Raw genomic sequence first — 15,547 nt, 5'->3', positions numbered from 1 at the left:
GTTAAAGTACAAAACTTATACAGGATCTCTCAGCTTTGAAATGCAGGGGGTGGAGAGCGAAGTTACATCAGTGAGGATAGCTGATTGGAGGGAAGGGACACATCTGTCTTTACACAGCACTAAGGCTGTCAATCACATACTGTGCCCTCCCGTCACCATTTTTTTTTTGGTGTCAGGAAAACTTGTCAGAAGTGACTCTTATAGCAGAGATAATTAATACCCTGGATTGAGAAAAGTACACACTATAGAGGGATATGCTATTCGTATTTCATATCTGAGATTTACAACCACATTAAATGCTGTGTGGTTTGCTTCCTGACAGTCCAATAATTTTTTTCCTTTTATTTAATGCAGGACTTTATTTGAAAAATCTGATAACTGAATCACCTGTGAATGCCGGGAATATGAACTATTTACTTGACCAGTATTTGATAAAAAGGAGAACCCATTTGTCTTGACACACCCTGGATGATGCAATCAGACAGCTGGAAGCAGCCCTAGCCAAAGTGTGCAGCAGACTGCTGGAGTGCTGCTATCAGAAGAGTTTTTTTTTCATTTTAACTCCTTCATTGCTACAGGGGTTTGCTGATTATTACATAGCTAGGGGCTTGCACAATCCTGTGTCAGTGACAGTGGTTACGTTTAACAAACTGTTGCAGAGTCGGAAACAAAGACTGTACCGGTCACAGATTCTTTAAATATATTTAATTGTCTTGCCAGAATGTCAGTTGCTTTGCTATAAGCAAAAGAACAATTTCCACTGTGTCCCATGCTCACGCTGCTTTCAGATGTGGTTATATTTGGAAATTTGCTGAACTTTTGCAAATACTTCTAACGATAAACAGGAATTTTATTTTTTTTCTTTAAAAAAAAAACAAATACGTTACAAGCCCCCGTAGTGAATGAAAATGTTTTACCATAGTAAGCATGGAAAACATGTTTTGCCTTTTTTTTTAAATTATTATTTTTATTTCATTTTTTATTCTTTAGTGTTCGCTTGTATGTTCACTTTTATTTTATTTTTATTTTTATTTTTTTGCATTGTAACAGATCAAGCATTGTAGATTCCTGTATAGTTATGTATGGGTCATTAAAACCTTAGCGTAAGAAAAATGAAATAAACGGATTAGACATTTTATTATTGCATAGGGGAAAATCACTTTTAAGACCCTTTCATTATGTGTATGTGTGTTCATTTGTACTATTAGTGAAGGATTTTTTTTTAACTTCCTTATTTGCTTGAGTGGTTTGCATGGTGTCCATTTATGAGTCATGATTTCATTGTAATTGTTCTGTTGTCAGTCACTACAAAAGCAGCATCAAGCTTGTCACAACCTTGACATCTATTTTTATGATTTCACAGGTTCAGTAAATAATACAGAGTAACTTACTAACATAAAACCATCACTAAGAAAAAAAAAAAATCTAAATTCTAAATCTGTAGCCCTGACTTTTTAGGCTAGCTAAAAAGCAGTGATAAATACCTTTTTTGTATAATGTCTATGATTTAAACTTTGTTGTATACTGTTGTATACATTTTTGCAACAGTATACAACAAAGTTTGTATACCTTTTTTTTTTTTCTTTCCGTGATTTTGCGAAAAAGAAAATTCTAGCTTACAGATAATGCATTTTTGTGGCTGGTTGGCACACATTTGGTTCGATATTTTGCACTGGTCCACTGGGTTTGGGCATCCGGCAGTGTAGGCTTTGCACAGCTATCAAGACTTTGTTATCCAAACACGATATGCAGCGATGCTGTTGACCAAACTCACTAATCAATCACTGAGCACCAAATCTTCATAACTATTTACATCTTTTAAAATACTGCAAAGTAAAAAAACTACTTTTATTGTAGGAATACTTGGGAAAGTTTTCCTAAGCATGTTTCTGTAGTCTCTTCGATGAGATAATTGTTTCAGCTCCAGATTACAGTCAGTTTCAAAATGTCACTATAGCATATGTATGTATGTCAGCTGTACAGCCAGCACATAATCGGATACATGAATTATGCCAGATACCTACTTATTTGCTATAGATGAGTCCAAAGATGATATTCATAGAAAAAAAAACAGCAATTCATATGCAGACTAATTTACCTTTATTGTTAAATTAACAGTTGAGCATTTTTAAAAAGAAAGGAATAATATTGATGTAAAGAAATTGGAGCTAACCAATGTATCACAAGTTTTATCTCTCTACAAATTGCCAATTGAGGAACCATACTTAAAAATACTACAACAATATTTATAACATATATTTGCAATATATCACACAATTTCAATTATTCAGTCTTTTGCAAATAGAACTACAATTATATTTTCATGATTGGATAAATGAAGTGAATATTTACACAATTCTCAATGCCTTTAATAAATCACCCTTGTGGTTTGAAGTGTTGCAAGCAGTTCACTGCAAAACTTTTTTGTTTTTAGTTTTTTTTTATCAAAATACCTTCCTACTCTAAGTTGGTTTCATTCTCTCTATAATATGGTTTACTACGTATCTTTCCTTTAACTCTAAAATTCACAAAATGTTTTGTATTCAACCAAGTCTGAACCCCACAGCCGTTCATTAGGTTCTGATTTACTATTTATGCCTCACTTTTGATTCATACATGTGAGACTACAGAGTTAAAAAGTGGAGAATTGCAAAAAGAAAGGTGAGAAATAGGAAATCTAAAATCATTCTTGACATCTGTAATAAAGCTTACATGAATTAAGTATAAGGTACATGAAGTCTTTTTTTTTTTTCTTAATCTTGAAGAAGTTTATCAGTTTTGCTATTATTGTCTGACAACTGCAGGGCTAAAGTAGGAAAAATAGAGCTCTCAAATTATTCTTCGACCCATCTCGATGAGGCTGCGTACTGACGAGAAGGAAGATGAATTGGCAAAGTTAAAGTTTATTTCCTTCACTGTTTTTATGCTCTGTTCATTTTTTCTATTCCCCAGATTCTCAAGCCATTTTCTACTACTAAACAGCGGAAAGTAGAGTTTCATTTGTAAGGATGTTATTTGACCCCCAGGCATGCTTTAATTATAGTGAATTCAGTGGAAGCATACATCACCAGTGTTGGGTAAAAGCATTGATAGCCTTTGTAATCTTCAGTCTCACTTCTTACCCTTGTAATAAAAATGAAAGATGACCCAACATCTTTTTTTTATTTAGTGTCTCAACATCACGTGTCCATTTTACCGATCCTAATGGTGCTTAATTAGCCTCATAACATTTTCAGCCCTTTTTTTTATATATATGCATGTCTTTTTTTCATTGTCCACTCTGAGACACAAGAAAAAATTTTAATAAATTGGTCCTTTCATTAATTAACAGATTAAAAACAATTATTTTGTAGCTGCACACTATACCTACAGTACAGTACAATTCTAAAAAGTAACATGTAGGTCACAGAAGAAAACCTCTGATTTTAACCCTGACAATTTGTAAGTGTTTAATTGCAGAACCAGTGAGATGATGCACCTTTAATGATTCGCACTGCTGTCTCAAAAATGGACAAAAGAGGCCAATAATATCAGCAATGCCAACCTGTCTCTTTTGCTAAGACGGCTGCCTTTGAGAAAAGGGGGCTCCCTGTTGGATTTCTTGTGAGAGGCTGAAAGATCAGTGTTGTACGGCATGAGTTGCACAACAGCCGACAGGCCCTTTTTAAAATAATTTATTATTTCATGTACAACTTTGTTTTTATTATAAAAAAAGTGTCAAGAATTTGTTTACGTCTGTTTAATGTGGCATAAATTATTACAGTATATCATATAACCGGTATACAAATGTAAAACAAAGGGGCAGTCTTGTGCCAAACTTTTTTTTTTTTTTTCTTTAAAAAGTTTTGTTTGTCACCTGATTAATTTTACTGCCAAAGAAGAAAGCATTAAGTGTTACATATAAAAGCATAACCATAGGAGACAATGGTGTATTGTAGCACTATTGTCCCCCTTAAACTAACTGTTTAGTAATCATACGACTGAATCTTATTGGTTTCACACTGGCTGATACATGTTCTCTGGACTGTTGTCATGGTCTACTAAACGCATTTAGCTGAAAGCATTTGGCATGATATGAATGATTTACTGTGGGGGACTGTGTGAGTATGCTGTGAAACTATGAAACATTCATTAATAATAACACATTACTCATGTTGCTCTTTTCTGTTTATAGTATAAAATAACATTTTATTTTCTTGGTAAACCAAATAACTTATAGATAATTTAACATGTGTAATAAAACTGTAAAATTCCATGTTTTATTCTCTAAGTTGCAAAATTCTCAGTGACATGGTGCTTAGTAAATGTTTTATACATTTACTTTACAAATACAAATTTAGCATTAGTTCAGAGTTGGTGAAATCACTAGAATCAAAGATGGCTATTCAACGCGGAAACCGCAAAGAAAGTGCAAAGAAATTGTACATTTTGAAAATGCGTAATAATTCCAACTTATGTTTTGAAGACATTCTTATTGATTGGCAATGTAACAATATACTTTATTTTAACATCATTTTCTTTTACATTTTGAAGTATATTATCACATTTTACCACCTTGGACACATTGCGTACGTTCCCAAAGTATAAGATTCTTTATTAGTCAAAAAAAAGATATAATAAAAAAAATTTCAAATAGACAATGAAAAAAAAATTAATAGATCTGTTTGTTGCTGTGATGTATGCCTTGTACCAATGCATGGAGATATACTTGATAAATTTTATGAGTTTGGTGTTGATAGGGTAAACCTATGTGTGTTCAAGCGACATTGAATATGATTTTTCATGCTTAAGACAGCACTGTAATACTGAACAGTTGTATTCACAAATGTGTATGTTGAGTATTGGATGTGAATTATTGTCATGTGTTTCTACACCAACTTCTCTTGAAGAAGTAAGCACTGGTTTTCTTGAATTCCATTTCCCGCTATTTTTTTTTGTAGATTTGTGGATGAAGGTTTATGCAAATAAATATATATATATATATATATATATATATATATATATATATAATTTTTTTTTTTTTTTTTACTAAAAAGGATGAGTATTGCATCCTTTAAGTTTCATAGAGACTGATTTTTTTTTTTTAATCTATTGCTCATGGGTTATTTTGCATCTAATATTGACAGTTTAACTTTAAAGGTTACTCCATCCACCTGTGTATCTCTTTTGATCATACTAGGGCATCTCTTGAAACAAGTGCAGGTTGTCTGTTGACAACTACTGTGTGTGCTGTCTTCATAAATACACGTTCCAGCACAAAACAGTAATTGAGCAGGTTTGTTAATCTGGTACATAAAAAGTTGTCCGCTTACAATGTGCACCAGTTTCAAGGAATGATTTAGTTGGAATCTAAAAATGAATGACGTTTGATGGTAAAACCGTTTAAAATGTTTTCTGTAGACCTTCCGTTAATGACGTTTGTTAATAAATACAGCCTACTGCTGTGGAACTTTTCTGTAAAACTGGAGACCGTTCTTTGAGCACCACAGTAAAGGAAAATGCTGTCAGGTTTTTATTTTTTTTCCAGGTCCAAGTGGAAATTTTGTTTTGGTCTTGTTAATATAAAATTAGAGATCCAAGTTGGGGTATGGCCCCCTGTCACCATGTTGACGATGGGCAGGAAGTACATACCTGTCTGGTAGGTGGCAAGTTAAATCTTTGTTTTCCTCAAAAACTCTGCTGCTATTTGATACTTTCAGGGGTGTTTGGTGTTACATCTATGGTTCCATCCTGCTGGCCAGCCAGTTTGTTACCATTGTGTTCTGTAGTGACAAAGCAGCTGACAAGGACTGACAAGCTAACCAACACACCTACATATGTTGGCTAGCAGCAATGCCCACAGGTCTTGAAGTAAATGAAGATTTTTCTCACTACATGCTGGGCACAGGTATTTACAGTGGGAAAAATAGTTATTTGATCCCCTGCAGATTTTGTAGGTTTGCCCACTTACAAAGAAATGGACAGTCTATAATTTTAACATAGGTGTATTTTAAATGATAGAGACAGAATATCAACCAAAAATACAGAAAAAAACACATTATACAAATGTTATAAATGAAGTTGCAGTTCAGTGAGTTAAATAAGTATTTGATCCCCAAGCAAAACATGGCTTAGTACTTAGTGGGCTAACCCTTGTTGGCAAGCACAGAGGTAAGACGTTTCTTGTAGTTTACAAGGTTTGCACACATCTTAGGAGGGATTTTAGTTCACTCTTCTTCACAGATCTTCTATATATCCTTAAGGTTTCTTGGCTGTCACTTGGCAACTCAAAGTTTCAGCTCCCTCCATAAATTTTCTATTAAGGTCTGGAGACTGCACCACCACCACTGCGGCACTCCATGACCTTAATGCACCACTTCTTGAGTCACTCCTTTGTTGCCTTGGTGGTACGTTTTGGGTCATTGTCATGCTGGAAGACCCATCCACGACCCATCTTCAGTGTTCTGGCTGAGGGAGGAAGTTCTCATCCAAGATGTTACAATACATGGCTCCGTCCATTGGCCCCCAGTGCAGCAAAGTCGGTCTGTACCTTCAGTAGAGAAACGGCCCCAAAGCATAATGTGTCCACCTCTGTGCTTGACTGTAGGGATGGTTTTCTTAGGGTCATTGTCAGTATTTTTTTCCCTCCAAACATGGTGAGTCTTATTAATGCAAAAGAGCTCAATTTTGGTCTCCTCTAACCACAGCACTTTTTCCCAATCCTTCATTGAATCATGTAGATGTTCATTGGCAGACTTCAGAAGGGCCTTTACATGTGCCTTCTTGAGGAGGGGGACCTTTCGGGGTCTGCAGGATTTCAATCCATGGTAGCGTATTGTGTTACCAATGGTTTGTTTGGTGATTGTGGTCCCAACTGCCTTGAGTTCATTCACATGCTCCTCCCGTGTAGTTCTAGGTTGATCCCTCACTTTTTCTCATGAGCATCCTTACTCCATGAGGCGAAATGTTGCATGGCGCTCCAGACCAGGGGTGATTGATGAGTATTTTATATTTCTTCCATTTGCGAATAATCGTTCAAACAGTTGTCTCCTTACTAAGCTTCTTGCTGATGGTCTTCTGTTCTGTGGACAGGTGTCTTTTATACACACATGTATTTTATAACACCTTCTTAAATTGACAGAACCAATCTGTGTACCATGTGAGCACATAGCCAGTCTGTGGGAGCCAGAATTATTGGTTGGTAGAGGATCAAATACTTATTTTACTCACTGAACTGCAGCTCAATTTATAACATTTGTATCATGTATTTTTTCTGTATTTTTGGTTGATATTCTGTCTCTATCATTTAATATACACGTATGATAAACATTATAGACCCTTCATTTCTTTGTAAGTGGGCAAACGTACAAAATCTGTAGGGGATCAAATTATAATTTTCCCCACTGTATTGATCTTCTTTTACAGCCTGGTCATGGTCTACTTTTTTCTATGAGGCGGCTGGATTGCTTCAAAAAGAACCTATACTTATACTTTTTTCTATCTTGATAGTCATTGGAGATGCCTGTTACATTTTATTTCTTAAATTTTTGAATTCAGCTTTATTCACATTGTCTATCTGTGGTATAAAATTTGGAACCAAACCTAGTTCATGAATACTGCAGATATTTGTATACTGGATATACTGGGATTCAATATATTTCTCTAATGAAATGTAATCACCAAATATCCTCTTTGCATACCATTATTATTAACAATAGTAACATATCTGCATTTTGGGACTGTGTGATGTGGTTTTTTTCAATAATAAACATTTGCCCATAGCGCTCTTAAAGAGTTGTTGCCTTACTTATAAAAGCCTTTAGGGTCATATTTTAAAATGATACAACAAAAAGATGATGGGCTGATCAATCTCCATTCCCAGAATTTGAAACAACTGATGGAAAACTGTGATTGTTGATGTGATGTGTTGTACCTCTGTACACTTGTGATAGGATAATGGTATTTTTTCCACTGTTCAACTGGAAATTGAAATATGATAATAAAATAAACTAATATAATGCTGGTTTCTTTTTTATATTACTTTTGTTGTATTTCCACATTTAGTAAAATAGCACTAAAGCGGAACTTCCCCTAAATTAAAACTTATTTTCCCCTGCCTTCTCTCCGCTTTCTCTTTCACATTTGGAATGATGTTCACTCCCACAGATTCTGTCTATGCACACATGATCTTCAGGGCTTTGGGTCCCAGCAGAGCCCTGTGGCACATATGTGCATGAGGTGGGTTCCCGCACCTGCGCAGAGACTGAGCAGGTATGGAAGTCTCAAACCTCACATTGTCTGTGCATGCGCAGAAATTAGCACATGTGCCACAGGGCTCTGTGGGGACCCGAAGGCCAGGAAGATCCATTTGGCACACCTGTACACTAAAAAACAAATAACTGCTTGCTGCTGGAAATTATATGTAACCAAAAAATATATTATCTATACGAGTATGGATAACACCAGCACTCACAGATACCTAAATACCCAGATAACAAAGAAACATTTTTGCCCACCTATTTAACATGTTGCACTAGTGTACACACATTCAAAAACCATAAATATTATAAACACAGTCCAATATAACAATAAATCATGAGTCCTTTGGTGAAAGATGAATAGTGCATACAGTGGGAAAAATAACTATTTGATCCCCTGAAGATTGTGTAAGTTTGCCCACCTACAAAGCAATGAAGGGTCTATAGTTATTATCATAGGTGTATTTTAAATCATAGAGACAGAATATCAACCAAAATTCCAGAAAAAAACACATGATACAAATGTTATAAATTGAGTTGCAGTTCTGTGAGTAAAATAAGTATTTGATCCCCTACCAACCAACAATAATTCTGGCTCCCACCGACTGGCTATGTGCTCATGTGGTACACAGATTAGTCCTGTCAATTTAAGAAGGTACTCCTAACAACAGCTCATTATGTGTATAAAAGACACCTGTCCACAGAATCTCTTCCATTCAAACCTCACCATCATGGGCAAGACCAAAGAGCTGTCAAAGGACATCAGGAACAAGATTGTGCAAGGCTGGAATAGGCTACAAGACCATCAGCAAGAAGCTTGGTGTGAAGGAGACAACTGTTGGAGCGATTATTTGCAAATGGCAGAAATACAAAATAACCATCATTTCCCTTGGTCTGGAGCTCCATGCAAGATTTTGCCTCATGGGGTAAGGATGCTCATGAGAAAAGTGAGGGATCAGCCCAGTACTACACAGGAGGAGCATGTGAATGATCTCAAGACAGTTGGGACCACAGTCACCAAACAAACTATTGGTAACACAATACACCACCATGGATTGAAATCCTGCAGCCCTCACAAGGTCCCCCTCCTCAAGAAGGCACATGTAAAGGCCCATCTGAAGTTTGAATGAGAACTTTCCCTCAGCCAGATGGGTTTTCCAGCATACCAGTGACCCAAAACATACCGTCAAGGCGTGGCTGAAGAAGAAGCACAGTAAGGTCATGGAGTGGCCTAGCCAGTCTCCAGACCTTTATCCTATAGAAAATTTGTGGAGGGAGCTGAAACTTTGAGTTGCCAAGCGACAGCCAAGAAACCTTAAGTATTTAGAGAAAATCTGTAAAGAAAAGTGAACTAAAATGTCTCCTAAGATGTGTGCAAACCTAGTAACCACCTACAAGAAACGTCTTACCTCTGCATGCCAACAAGGGTTTCTTCACCATGTTCTAAGTCATGTTTTGCTTGGAGATCAAATACTTATTTTACCCACTGAACTACAACTCCATTTATAACATTTGTATCATATGTTTTTCCTAGATTTTTGGTTGATATTCTGTCTCTCATCATTTAAAATACACCTATGATAAAAATTATAGACCCTTAATTTCTTTGTAAGTGAACAAATTTATAAAATCTGCAGGGGATCAAATAATTGTTTTCCCCACTGTATATCCACTCGTAAATAACATATCCATTGGTGCCCAAAATGTCTTTTGCCATCACAGACTACCTATTAACGTGAACACTGCTACCATAGCAGAGCTCATACCAGAGTGTAAGACTCCGCATTACAGAAATCAAATCACGCTTATCATTAAATTCTCCCGACTGTTAGGTCAAGGAACCCCACATCATGAAGTTAGTGTTTGAAAAGCATCTGCTCTCATAACAAGGAGGACTACTATCACATAGGGAATAACTCCTCTGTACTTCCAGCACTTAATGCAATAAACTCAGGCAAGAAGGAATCCCCATAGGGTAGCATACTATTATTCTTTTATTTAAAATCTGTAAAATTATACTCACAATTATGAGAACATTAAAAGCATGTATACAGAGCATCGCTGGTCCTTGCCAGCGCGATGATGCTAATATTTACATCCAATTTAACACTAAAAACACGGTTGAAATATTTATCAGCAAAACATAAATTATGTAGAGCTACAATCAATAAATATATAGTTTATTGTGACTGATGTGTGTGTATATATAATATATACACTATATTGCCAAAAGTATTGGGACGCCTACCTTTACACACACATGAACTTTAATGGCATCCCAGTCTTAGCCCGTAGGGTTCAATATTGAGTTGGCCCACCCTTTGCAGCTATAACAGCTTCAACTTTTCTGGAAAGGTTGTCCACAAGCTTTAGGAGTGTGTCTATGGGAATGTATGACCATTCTTCCAGAAGCGCATTTGTGAGGTCAGGCACTAATGTCCGACGAGATGGCCTGGCTCGCAGTCTCCGCTCTAATTCATCCCAAAGGTGTTCTATCGAGTTGAGGTCAGGACAGTCAAGTTCCTCCACTCCAAACTTGCTCATTCATGTCTTTATGGACTTTGCTTTGTGCACTGGTGCGCAGTCATGATGGAACAGGAAGAGGCCACCCCCAAACTGTTCTCACAAAGTTGCCAGTATGAAATTGTCCCAAATGTCTTGGTATGCTGATGCTTTAAGAGTTCCCTTCACTGGAACTAAGGGGCCAAGCCCAACCCCTGACAACCCCACACCATAAACCCCCCTCTACCAAACTTTACACTTGGCATAATGCAGTCAGGCAAGTACCATTCTCCTGGCAACTGCCAAACCCAGACATGTCCATTGGATTTCCAGACAGAGGAGCGTGATTCGGCACTCCAGGGAACATGTCTCTACTGAGTCCAGTTGCGGTGTGCTTTACACCACTGCATCCAACACTGTATTGCACTTGGTGATGTAAGGTTTGGATGCAGCTGCTTGGCCATGGAAATCCATTCCATGAAGCTCTCTATGCACTGTTGTGCTGATCTGAACGCCACATGAAGTTTGGAGGTCTTTAGCTATTGACTCTGCAGACAGTTGGCGACTTCTGTACACTGTGCGCTTCAGCATGTGCTGACTCTGCTGTCATTTTACGTACCACTTCATGGCTGAGCTGCTGTTGTTTCAGTTGCTTCCACTCTGTTATAATATAAACCATATAAATGCTGCGCTACATTCAAACTTATTAAGTGAATGTGGAATCCAATGACACAAATCCAATATAGTGACAATAATAATGAAATAAATAATACGTGCTTACTGATAACAAAATTATCAAATAAAACACCCAAAAGGATGAAAAAACACAAACTTAAATCTATACGCATGTGCATGAAAATACACATACATATAATTACATCACACGTGCAAATGTGAAGTGAAATAATGGTTACTTATTAAACGCAAACAAAAAGTCCAATATAAAAATGTTGAAGGTGAACAAAACTGTAAACGGTGTTTCCAATAATACTGTAAAGTGACCACAGGTGAAAACAAATCGTGCAGGTATCTGGGTGTAGATAGAGCTTATGAATCCAACCACCTTCTGGATTAGCCTCTCACCTCATCACTTCGACCCTTGCGGATCAAAGAGCAATAATGGATCCCTCTCACAGATCCTCCAGGCACCACAGCACTCCAGAAACGCTTTTCAGGATTTAATATTCCCACTCAAGCTCTTCTCCAGGTATAGGTGAAATATCAATCTCTCAGAACAAAACAGAGGAATCCTCCCATAGTGTAGTATATTTATTATACCATAGGAACATAGGAACATAAAACTTTTTGGTAAAAATTCCACTTACATAGCAGCCAGTCCACCTGGTGGACTGGCTGCTATGTAAGTGGAATTTTTACCAAAAAGTTTTATGTTCCTATGTTCCTATGGTATAATAAATATACTACACTATGGGAGGATTCCTCTGTTTTGTTCTGAGAGATTGATATTTCACCTATACCTGGAGAAGAGCTTGAGTGGGAATATTAAATCCTGAAAAGCGTTTCTGGAGTGCTGTGGTGCCTGGAGGATCTGTGAGAGGGATCCATTATTGCTCTTTGATCCGCAAGGGTCGAAGTGATGAGGTGAGAGGCTAATCCAGAAGGTGGTTGGATTCATAAGCTCTATCTACACCCAGATACCTGCACGATTTGTTTTCACCTGTGGTCACTTTACAGTATTATTGGAAACACCGTTTACAGTTTTGTTCACCTTCAACATTTTTATATTGGACTTTTTGTTTGCGTTTAATAAGTAACCATTATTTCACTTCACATTTGCACGTGTGATGTAATTATATGTATGTGTATTTTCATGCACATGCGTATAGATTTAAGTTTGTGTTTTTTCATCCTTTTGGGTGTTTTATTTGATAATTTTGTTATCAGTAAGCACGTATTATTTATTTCATTATTATTGTCACTATATTGGATTTGTGTCATTGGATTCCACATTCACTTAATAAGTTTGAATGTAGCGCAGCATTTATATGGTTTATATTCACTTGATCACTGGTATATGATTTAATGCTAGCAGCTGTTTGGGGTTCATATATTTAATTTGTTTTAATTGTTTAAACACATTATTTGGAGCGCAGGAGGGTCTCACCACTATCACTCTGTTATAATACCACTAACAGTTGACCGTGAAATATTTAGTAACAAGGAAATTTCATGGATACACTTATTGCACAGGGTGCAAACTATCATGGCACCACATTTGAATTCACTGAGCTCCTGAGAGGATTATGGTGTTGGGTTGTTTTTCAGGGGTTGGGCTTGGCCCCTTACTTCCAGTGAAGAGAAATCTTAAGGCATCAGCATAGTAAGACATTTTGGACAATTTTATGCTGCCAACTTTGTGGGAAGAGTTGGGGATGGCCCCTTCCTGTTCCAACATGACTGCGCAAAAGTGCACTAAGCAAGGTCCATAAAGACATGGATTGGCAAGTTTGGGGCAGAGGAACTTGACTGGCCTGCATAGAGCCCTGACCTCAACACGATAGAACACCTTTGGGATGAATTAGAGCAGAGACTTCGAGCCAGGCCTTCTCATCCGACATCAGTGCCTGACCTCACAAATGCACTTCTGGAAGAATGGTCAAACATTCCCATAGATACTCTTAAACCTTGCAGTCAGCTTTCCCAGAAGAGTTGAAGCTGTTATAACTGCAAAGGGTGCAAAGCGGCCGGCGAGTGTATAAATACTGAATATATTAGGATCATGTTTGACTGTTCAGAGTAGAACAAGGTATATAATTTTATAATATATATGTTCACAGTTTTAAAAGGAATTTATTAAGGAATATGTACTGTCAATGTTCATATTTTACACAGTCACATTGAAGGGATTATCTACAAATCAATAAGTACTGAATAATTAAAATGTGGCTCTACATGAGGTGCCACATCCTAAACAGCAATGTGTAGTCACAGGTATTTACAAAATGCTAGGACTTTTAATGCACTTGTATAGCAACAGAAAAAGCTTTTCCATAAAATATAAATGTATTTATTCATTTCTTGTAAAACTGAAGAGTGATTGTGCTCAGAATATTGCCACAATAATTAAAATATTTAAAACATACATCATCCCACCTCCCAGTTAAATTACAGCAACTTAAACAGATGTGAGATCTTCCCATGTATGCTGTTTGCAGGCTCTCTTGTAGCAGATGCAATGGACAGTTTAAAATGCTCAACACATTTCTCAGATGATAGAATTACAATTCATCAGGAGCAGAAATAGAAGGAGCAACAGACTTTCCTTAACCCAGAGTCCTAGGAAAAATCAGGCTGTAGTCACGGAGGGGGCATGAAGTTCCCACTGGGGTTTGGCACAACCTCAATGGCACCAAATCGTAAAGTTCATTATTCATCTGGTAAAAATAATTAGTCTCTATCATAATATATACAAGCAATGTATTACAGGAGTAAATTTCCCATATAAAAACTCTCTCAGGGCTGGGCAATCAATGATTCTCCTTCACTTTAAGTTATGCTCACAGTGCCATAATGGTTGCATCTCATCCACAAATCAGTAAACCTGAACCAGGATGTAGTGGAGAGCAATAGTCACGTTTACATTTTGTTTAAGGCGTGTAAGTCACGTAAATGACATATCTGTTGGCAAAACAGTGATACATCTATTGTCGGTAAAACAAGGTGTGACATGGACTGGAAGTGATGGGAAATCTCCCTAATAGACACTCCATCAGCAGTAACAATCTGGCAGAGGTTGCAAGAAGTAATGAAGTTAAGGTCAGGACTCTGACATAGCCATTTAAAAATGCCTTTTAATTCAATCTATTGATGTATTCTGTTTTGTATCACTGTTATATTGTATGTCCCAGCTTATTTTGAGCAGTAAAACCAAGATATCCTGACATTTTGCTGTAGAATTTCCCCCAGTAAGCAAGGTAAAAAAACTCCCTAGACCTCCAAGGCTCTGCTTTTTCCTGGTTCTACTCCTACCAATCTAAGAGCACCTTCACTGTCACCTACAACTCTGTCTCTTCCTTTTCCTCTTTCCAAAGGGGTTTCCGAAGGCTCTATCGTTGGACTCCTAACGGCTATCCACACCTACTCCCTAGGTCAGTCTTCCCATGCCTTCCATATCTACTTCTCAGTTCACACCTTCGCTCTTTTCGCACATGCCTAATTTAGTCACTGACATACTAGTGTGGATGTCCTACCACTACCTCAAACTCAGTCTTTCCAAAACGGAACTCATAATATTCTCCCCCCACCCTGACTTTTCCATTGAGATCAATATCACAACTCTCTGTCCCTCCCCTCATGCTAGGATGCTAAGTTTAATCCTGGACTCTTCGTTTCAGCTTCACATCCAATTGCTGTCCAAATCTTGCTACCTTAATCTTAGATGCATTTTCAAAATACAAAACTTTTAATTCACTCTCTTGTTATCTCTCTCTTTCACGATTGCACCACCCTACTCCTACTGTACACAAGCTATCCCCAGTTTAGTCTATTATTAATGCTGCTGCTGCCAGACATATCCACCATACCAACAGTTCAGTGTCTGCAGCCCCTCTCTGCCAATCCCTCACTGGCTTCTGCTAGCCCAATGAATAAAATTGAAGATACAAAAAACAAAATACAGTAATGAACCTAAGTGAAAAAGAAAAATGCGGTGCTACAACCCTCGCTCAGTATTTCGAGGATAAGGTTTAGTTGACTATTCCAGGACATATGCTGTACATACCATTAGGTACTGTAGAAAAAGTGGAAGTCCAACACCAATGCAACTTGAAATAAAATCGTGTACCCTT

The 15,547-nt window shown here is 37.2% G+C and overlaps 1 protein-coding gene across 8 annotated transcripts in view; it reads left to right on the top strand.

The window, feature by feature from the left end:
- BTRC (beta-transducin repeat containing E3 ubiquitin protein ligase) overlaps nucleotides 1-7,997 on the top strand; it is a 271,743-nt gene extending 263,746 nt beyond the window's left edge. For 7 of the 8 annotated variants that reach the window (XM_089683277.1, XM_089683275.1, XM_089683278.1 and 4 more), the window contains one exon: nucleotides 355-7,997. The gene's annotated coding sequence lies outside the window, so the exon portion shown is untranslated. The remainder of the gene's footprint in view (nucleotides 1-354) is intronic. The other variant, XM_089683276.1, reaches the window with a different exon arrangement.
- Nucleotides 7,998-15,547: the final 7,550 nt, after the last annotated feature.

The sequence above is a fragment of the Staurois parvus genome, unplaced genomic scaffold (assembly GCF_062004578.1).
Source record: "Staurois parvus isolate SC_StPar_1 unplaced genomic scaffold, SC_StPar_1.0 ptg000303l, whole genome shotgun sequence".
NCBI lineage: Eukaryota > Metazoa > Chordata > Amphibia > Anura > Ranidae > Staurois > Staurois parvus.
Note: the sequence above shows the minus strand (reverse complement) of the source record. Positions and strands in the feature narration are given on the sequence as shown.